We start from the raw sequence: 8,255 nt of genomic DNA, 5'->3' as shown, positions 1-8,255 counted from the left end.
GGTGGCTCGCTGGGAACCCCCAGCCTTCCGCAGCCCATGAGGGGAAGCAGCCCCTCAGGCCTATCCGGTTAATGTTGTAAAAGGAAAAAAAAACAAAAACAAAACAAAAAAAAGGCTGTTGCCGAGGCCAGGACTTTATCCTCAGCCTTACAGGCTCAGACACAAAACTTAACTGAAGCCTTCAAGACGTTTACTGCCCTGATCCTTTCAGGAAACAATACTTCCCCAGGCATTTACAGCCCTGATCCGCTCAGGAAACAATACTTCCCCACCCTTCAAGGGACAATGTTTTGGTAGTGGAAGACAAGGTCATTTTAAAAGCCAATGTCCCAAGGCTAAAGGCAAAAAAACCCCTTCATGCTCCCGCCTCAGTGCCGTCAATATCAAAACCGGCTGGCACTGTCTCTAGAAGGGTATCTCGGGGTTGCTGATTGCCACTATGGCAACAATAAATGGGTGTCCACCTTCAAAAAGCTGTCATGGACTAACCCACAGCTTTTTGTCACCAACCCCCTGGTAGATGCCTACAATGTCTTCACGGATGGTGGCAAATCAGGGGCTGCTGTAATTATTTACAACCCCCCATGCACCACATCACAGGCGGCCCCCGCTACTCATTTTCACCCCTGTAATGGGTCGGCACAATACAAAGAGCTGCTTGCTATACTCCTTGCCCTACAAAAGGTGCCAGACCCCATTAACCTTTTTACAGACCTTATATGCAGCCAATCTTCTCCCTGGGCTTCCAGGAGCCCACATTCGCTTAGATTGTAATCCCATCTCCTCCCTTATGATACAAGTAAGGAGTACCTTACAAGGCCGCAATAACCCTATTTTTGTTCAACACCTTCGGGGTCATCAAGGGATACCAGGATTTCTAGCCACAGGAAATGCCCAGGCAGACACTCTTGCCTCTCAGGGACCTAAAATATATACAATAGATAGTGCCAGCCAACTGCACACTTTAACTCATGGAAACTGGCGAGGTCTACATGCCAGGTTTCCAAATATACCTATTTCACAGCTAAAAAGGATTGTACACACATGCAAGTCATGCCTTCCTTATATGCAAGTACCCCCCTTACAACCGCCAGGGAACTACAGGAATTCCCTATAACCCCCAAGGACAAGCCATTGTTGAACGGCATCACCAATGCCTTAAAAATCAATTATTAAAACAAAAAGGAGGAGTCACCAGCCCTCATCAACAGTTGGGACAGGCACTCCTAACTTTAAACATCCTAAATTTTTCCAAAAATGAACCCCTGTCTGCCTTCCAGAGACACTGGTCAGCTCAACCACCATGCCCGGAAGTCCAAGTGCGGTGGAAAGACCCCTTAACAGGCCAGTGGAAGGGCCATGACCCATTGCTAACTATAGGTCAAGGGTTTGGTTGTGTCTTCCCCCTCAGTGAGTCAACCCCTATGTGGGTCCCACCCAAAAATCTTAAGTTCTTGCCAGACACCCAGGGTACTGAGGACCCTGAGGAGTTTATTGTTTGTATGTTTCAGACTGCATTATGAACACTTTGTGGATGATCCAAGTGGCCACCCTCCTCAGGTCAACAAGGACAAGGGCCTCTGCCACCGGGGAAGCTCCCCAGGAGCCAGCCAACCAAACCTGGGAGGTCATACAAGCCGCTTGGAGGTATCTGTATCACATTTAAAAAATTGCTAACATCACTTTTTGAAGTTGTTTTACAGAATCGACGCGGACTAGACCTGTTGTTCTTATAGCAAGGCGGATTATGCGCCACCCTCAAAGAAGAGTGTTGCTTCTACGCCAACCACTCTGGAGTGGTCAAAGATTCCCTAGCTAAGCTTAGAGAAGGGCTAGAAAAGTGCAAAAAAGAACGAAGCCAATAGTAATTGGTTCCAAAGCTGGCTTTCAGGTTCCCCATGGCTCACCACCCTGCTGTCCTCCCTGGCGGTCCCCCTCATCTTGAGGCCTTATGTCATTCGCCAGGTTGTGTCCCTTATAAGGATCAACACCACTTCTCTCGTAATGCTCACCCAGGTGATAGAGGAGGTGGCCCATAATGAAAGCCCTGACAGCCCTTGGGTCAATATGGCCCTTTAAGAAATCAGTGCCAATCTCTAAGGCTCTGCCCCACCCCCCACCCCCACTTGGCTGGATAGTCAATGATGGGTAAGATTTCCAGAGGGAAACAACCTAAGACAGGCACAGCCACCAGAGGGAATGGAGGCGAGACTGGGAAGGTTAACCGCCTCCAGCTGCCTTATTAAAACAAAAAGGGGCAGATGTCGGACCTTAAAAACTAACGCCACCTTAAGTGACATTACAAGCGGCACCATTATGGGCCCACAAGGGCGTATTAATGTGGCAGCCTAAGACGGTGCCAGGAGGAAGTAGGGTGGGGGTGTCTGCGGGAACCTTGCCTTAGCCATTATTGGCCAAATACGCACTTCCGCGCTCGAGGTTGCAATAGCTAGGCATTGAGACAGGATGCATGCTCTCGTAACCTTTAAGCTGATAGGATTATGTAAAAAACTTCCCTTCCCCATTTGCCTTTAAAAGCAAGTGCTTTTCTGATAATAAATGGAACTGCTGGACAGAACCCCCGCCGCGTCTGAGTGTCCTTTAAACTGGGCTGGTTGGGGCCGGCGGCGTGCTCACCTCTCTTCATGGCTCTCTTCCCCCATCTCCTTCCAAAGGGGACCAGAGGGAAAGAGGAATCCGGGCCATTCGCTCGCCCACCAAAAGGAACGAGGCTAGGGCTGTTCGGGTCGGCCGGCGGTGGACCGACATAGGCTGAGTCAACAGCAGGGAAACTCCCTGTCAGTTATCATCCCACAAGCAGAGGTGGAAGAATTTCTGGAAAATAGCAAGAGAACTGCCTCTGTGTGACATGAAGTATATCCACAGAGGGGGGAGTCTGTTGGAAGATGTTAAGGACCCCTCCTAAGGGAAAGGTTTTAAGAAACCCTCCTTATGGAAAGAACACTATATTAAAAGGCAAGAATCTAGTTTCCAGTCTAATTCATCCCAATCTGCTAGCACCTCTGACACTAAACAAAATATTAAACTATTGTCAAAATTATGGTCAAACTTTAATACTCAGCTCAAATGTGAACCAGCACACCTGTACCTTGTGGAAAATCTCTCGACGTTTCCAAGGCATTTCTTCCTCTGCACTCTCAAGGAATTTTACACGTCTCTACTGTAGCACTTTCTTTTTTTTTCCCTTTTTGTCTTTTTTCGTGTCCGGCAACGGATTGCAACCCTCAGTGTCGCGCCCGCAACCCTCAGTGTCGCGCCCGCAACCCTCAGTGTCGCGCCTGCACCGGACCGGGACCGGCCACGGGATCGCAAACCTCGGTGCTGCGCCCGCACCTCGCTCAGCCAGTGAGCGGGAACCGTTCTGTATGTGGGAGTGCCGCCGCGCTCTCAAGCGGCGCACTGTAGCAGTGTGCCACCGGGCCGGCCCTACTGTAGCACTTTCTACTCTGATACTCTGATTACATTCTGTCTTCCACTAAACTTGAAGACAAGTATGGCACGGGGCTCTGGGGCTAGAACATTTTGGATTTGAATCGCTGTTCCATCATTTATTAGTTAAGGGATCTTGGGAAAGTTACTTAACCTTACTGTGTTCCAGTTTTTTCAACTGTTAAGTGGAGGTATTGATAACAATAAGTACTTCACAGGTTGTGGTGATGAATAAATGAGTTAATACGTGGGAAGTATGTAGAAGAATGCCGGCTGGTAAGCATTCAATAAATAATACCTGATGTTAAATTATTGAGTCTTGGACCAGCCCGGTGGCGCACTGCTACAGTGCGCCGCTTGGGAAGCGTGGCGGCGCTCCCGCCGAGGGTTCGGATCCCACATACAGTCCGGCCGCTCACTGGCTGAGCGAGGGGCGGGGGCAACACCGAGGGTTGCGATCCCGTGGCCGGTCCCGGTCCGGTACGGGCGCGACACTGAGGATTGCGATCCGTTGCTGGTCACGAAAAAAGACAAAAAGAAAAAAAAATAAAATAAAAAATAAAAAAATAAATTATTGAGTCTATATGTCTTCATAAGGCACCTATTTCGTTGCCGTCAGGGAAAAATAAATACTTCATGATAAGAAGGAGATAATGCTCACATATACCCATTCAATCCGCACAACTCTGTGAAGTGGCAAAGCAAGCAACAGTATTCACTTCTGAAAATCAGAAAACTGGAGCGCTCAGAAGTTCGCTGACTCGCACAAGCGCTCGTATGTACGAGTGGAACCCAGGTCTCCCGACTCGCAGCCCACGGCTCCCTCTTCCTGACAAGCTTGCCCAGGCCGGGCCTCCGCTCCGAAGGCTCGCCTGGAAGGAAGAGGCGCTGCGGACGAGCGGGCGACCCCCGGGTCCGAGGGAGGCGCTGCATGAGACGCCGCCTCAGCCCCGCACAGCAGAAACGGCTCACCAGGCGCTCCGCCGCGGCGCTGCCCTCGCGTACCTCGCGACACCCCGGTTCCTAGGAGCTCTGGAGCCCAGGAGCGAATCCCCGGCACGCCCCGCCGGCGTGACGTCACCAGTCCGCGCCCCGGCTAAAACCGCTACCGTCTCCTCTCTGAGAAGGCGGGAGCGGCTCCATCGCTGTGCTTCTTCCCCGCCCCAGAGCTGGGGGCTTCGGTGCACCGCCCGGTAGTCCTGCTCCAGAAACGGCCTGCAAACCCCTTTCAAGATGCATCTTCCTGGTATAAGGAAGCTGAACGGAAGTGGGAATGGGGGTGGACCACAAGGAGCTCTTACTATATGTCAGTTCATCCGGCAACCCAGCCACATTTATCTTGCTATTAAGGGTTCTCAAGGCTTTCGCAAAGTTGGCTTCAACCTTCCTGAAGTACATACTCACCCTCCAGAAAGTTGGCCTCCTCACAGAAACCCCAAACACCTCACTGATTCGGGATCTTTGTTCAACAACTGACCAAAAGAACAAAAGCTTTGTTTGGGGCTTAAATCCTAGTTTCTCAGTGTGTGAACTTTGGGCAAGTTACCTTTCCTGCTTCCTGACTTATTAAACACCTAATAATGGTACCAAATTTCATAGGGTTATTGTGATTAAATGATGTTAATGCATGTAAATTACCAAGAATTTCTAGCACTTAAAAAATGTTCAGTAAATGTTAGGACGATCTGTTCCTCAAATCCCAGCTCCACACCCTATTGTTCTGTCTTCACAGACCTTTCCAGCCCTCAAGGTAGCACCCTGGTCCCCCTTCTGCAAAACTTCAGATCTTGCTGGTCCTCATTTAGGAAACTTACACACATGGGCTCATACTGACACATGTATTCCAGGGATGAAGGCATGGGTAGCACCTAATCCACTTCCAGGCAGTCCTACTGATCTGCAAGCTTGGGTCATGGGGCTTTGTGCTAACCATCATATCCCTAGTGTGCAGCATAACATAGGTACTCAGTAAATACTTGCTGAATGAATGAATGAGATGCAGCATATAAGTTCTGTTCAGATTTCCAGATGGGCTGTTTTCCCAAAACAAAATCCCTTCGGGAGCCTGAAATCAGGAATGGAATTACCACAGACTGAGGTCATCACTAACCATCTTCAGCTAAAAAGGGATCACCCTTTGTAAAACTGTCAATTGACATGCCACTTAACAATAATGTTGAGCTCCCTTTTTATCAGGTGTCACATTCTCAGCACCATTTTATTATCAGTAAGTTCTTCCCCTCAACCCTAACATTGCACAGGCCAGAGAGTCTAGGCCTAATCATTCTTCCCCTACCTTTTGGGCTTCAAAGAAAATCTAAATCAGAAGGCTCTACCCTATGGAAATTAAGCCTGGAGTAGGGGTACCCTAGGTAGAGCTGGTTACTAGCAACATTAATCTGTGGCTTAACAGCAGTTTGGGCTAAGCTTCTCTCAGTGAGGTGGAAAATGGATGGTAGGGATGGACACCAAAAACATTCCACAAAACTAAAATAACCTAAGCCTTGACATGGTCAGTGGACAAAGGGAAGTGAAACTGGTGCCACCCTAGGGCCAAGGTTAGGTTTCTGCATTAGACAGGAAGCAAAGAGGGGCAAAATACAAAATCAACTTATTTCTCACTCTCACTTACATCCAGGGAAGTCTGAGATTCTGAAGGCAAAAAGCTTCTTGATCTTTCTTATAAAGTGAGCTCCTCCCATCCTCAGGATGAGGGAAAGGTTGGATCCCTAAGCGGTCAATTCTATGACAGATAAACAGGCATATGGAATAGAGGTATGACTAATAAAGACAAATGTGAATAAAATGCACTGCAGTTTAAATTTCACCTGACACTGGTTGTGTGATCATGCACATGTCAAATTGTCTGTTTTGTTGTTTGAGGATCTGATGTCACTCTATCCCACTGTGTTTTTCTGAAATCATTAAATTTCAGTGCACTGAGAATAAGCAAGAATTCCAGTTACCATTCCAGAGCCCAAGGGAGGCCATGAGCTCAGGAAATGCTTCCACTTTGGGATTTCTAAGCTCCAAGTGCTCTCCTGCCAGGCCAGCATTACTCTTCAGTTCCTGACTTATTATCTCATGGACAGTCCAACTGACATAGGTGCATGCATTTTCCTCTTCCTGTCCCTGATATCAACGTAACTGAAAGCACTTTGTTAAATTGTGATGGGACTTTTAAGTGCCTAATTCATAATAAACTTCTTTGGCTACAAAGTTTTATTTTACTTATGGAATCCTCTACTTAATTCAACTACACCCTCTGTATCTTAGGGAAAGGTTCAGAATTCTTGCTCTTGGCAAACGCTTCATGTACACACACTCACCATACCTCCTCTCTGCTGGTAACTGAGAACACAGTCAGCAGGATGGTATGGAGAAATGTCTGACCCAATATTTAAGTTGAGTTCAACAAATATTTACTGAGCACCTTCTAAGTGCCAGGCACTATGGATACAAATATTAATAAATATCACATTGCTCCTGCCCTGGTGGAGTTGACAGTTCAGTGGGAAGAGAAAGATTTGAAAACAAACCATTATAATGTAACACAATAAAATGATAAAAAGTACGAAATACAGAATAAAAAATATGCGAGATTAGAGACAGCTTTTAAGATGTTGCCTGAGCACATTCATATGTGACAAATGAAAGCTCTTTAGGCAAGCAGAAGCACAGAATGGAATCGAGGCAAGAGAAACAGGATGTGCAAAGGTATGAAAGTACAGAGTCCGGTGGTGGTGATGTAGAATCACAGGAATTTGCACTATGGAACAGAATGTGCTGGGCACGAAATAGCAGCTGAGGATGGAGACAAAGGCACGGGCTACATGAGGGGTCTCAGATGTCTCTTTAAATAGCTAGAACTTTATTCTGAGAATAAAGCTGCCAGTTATGCTTACAAATATTATCCAAAAGAAATGTGGAAGATGGCCTGGTGGGGCAAGAAACGAAGATTACTAGAAAAATAAACTGAGGAGCTGGCCAAAAGCAGTAGCAGTGAAGATGGGTTCCAGATTTAGGAGATAATTCCAACAGTAGTTCCTATGGTCTGAGTGTGTCCCCCAAAGTTCATGTGTTGGAACCTTGGTTCCTCAATGTGGAAGTGCTGGGAGGTGCTTGGGCCAGGGAGGTAGAGCCCTCACAGGTGGATTGATGCCATTCTTGCAGGACTGGATTAGTTCGCAGGAGAGCAGTTGTTATAAACTGGTGGGCCCCCTTTGGCTTGTTTTCTTTTGCACTGCACTGGATTGCCCTTCTGCCATGATATTAAGCAGCACAAGGCCCTCACTAGATGCCAGCACTATGTTCTTGGACTTCTCAGTCTCTAGAATTGAGCCAAAATAAATTTCCCGTTTATAAATTACCCAGTCTCAAGTATTCTGTTACAGCAACAGAAAAATGACTAAGACAAATGGATATGAACACTGAGTAAGAGGGAAGATTGACAGAGAGGGCAATTCCTAGGTGTGGGGCCACGCTGGAATGAGTGGGCACATCATGGACCAGCAACCGAGAGGAAATCAGAGGTTGATATATGCAAGTGTGAGAATGTGGAGTGAAGACAGTGAAAAGATAATGAGTTCCTTTCCTTTCTGTTTCCCCAGGAAGTGAAAATGTGCCAGACTAATCTCATCATGAAGATTTGAAATTCAAGGTAAAATACATTCTATTTTAGAGAAACTTTCTTGCAAAAACTTCCCACAAAAAAAGGGTGGAGATATTTTTCAGCCTTAAGGTTTTCCCAGTTCTTTCTCAAGAAAACTCTCTCTATTCTATTCTCCACTCAAGATTCCAAAGAT

This window comes from Galeopterus variegatus, unplaced genomic scaffold, assembly GCF_000696425.1.
Source record: "Galeopterus variegatus unplaced genomic scaffold, G_variegatus-3.0.2 Scaffold307, whole genome shotgun sequence".
NCBI classification, from domain to species: domain Eukaryota; kingdom Metazoa; phylum Chordata; class Mammalia; order Dermoptera; family Cynocephalidae; genus Galeopterus; species Galeopterus variegatus.
This window is presented reverse-complemented; position numbering follows the sequence as displayed.